At 35.8% G+C, this 629-nt stretch overlaps 1 non-coding gene across 1 annotated transcript; it reads left to right on the top strand.

The window, feature by feature from the left end:
* Nucleotides 1-556: 556 nt before the first annotated feature.
* Nucleotides 557-629, top strand: TRNAV-UAC (transfer RNA valine (anticodon UAC)). Its single transcript has one exon. It is a non-coding gene; the product is annotated as a tRNA-Val (tRNA).

Below are 629 nucleotides of genomic sequence, written 5' to 3'. Positions count from 1 at the left end.
TATTATGATTTTGTCGCCATTTCAGTTTCCAATTGTCTATCACCAGCCCATTTGTTCATCATGTATGGTGATGACCTGCACCTTATTTAGGATTTCCTAACATTTCTGATCTTTCATTTCAAACATTGTCTTCACCTCCTGACCTCTCTTCTCTGCAAACCTAGCTCACCTTAGTAGAAGGAAATGAGGAATAAATGCATGCTGAAGCCCCTGCGTATCTTAGGCACTGGACTGACACCAGTCAACAGAAAGATTGTTCGATGAACACAATTTTCTTCTATGTTTTTTTTTTCACCAAAGAAATATGAAACCAATGTCAATCAGATCAGAAAATCAGGAAATTTTAATGTCCTTGAATATGAAAAAAAAGTCCTAAAAGATTTAAATCTTCAGAAGTTATTAGATGGAAGGACTTGTATGGAAGATGGATTCTCTCTTTAACTTAAATGGTCTCAAGTTTGAAATATATACCTTATCCTGAACCACTGTGAAATGCTTCAAATAGTAAGTCTATTCAGATATTTTAGTGTTTTTTAGAACATCAAAGAAATGTTGTGGTTCCATAGTGTAGTAGTTATCACATCTGCTTTACAGGCAGAAGGTCCTGGGTTTGAGTCCCAGTGGAACCA

The sequence above is a fragment of the Rhea pennata genome, chromosome 2 (assembly GCF_028389875.1).
Source record: "Rhea pennata isolate bPtePen1 chromosome 2, bPtePen1.pri, whole genome shotgun sequence".
Taxonomy (NCBI): domain Eukaryota; kingdom Metazoa; phylum Chordata; class Aves; order Rheiformes; family Rheidae; genus Rhea; species Rhea pennata.
The sequence above is the reverse complement of the archived record's forward strand: the minus strand, read 5'-3'. Positions and strand labels throughout refer to the sequence as shown.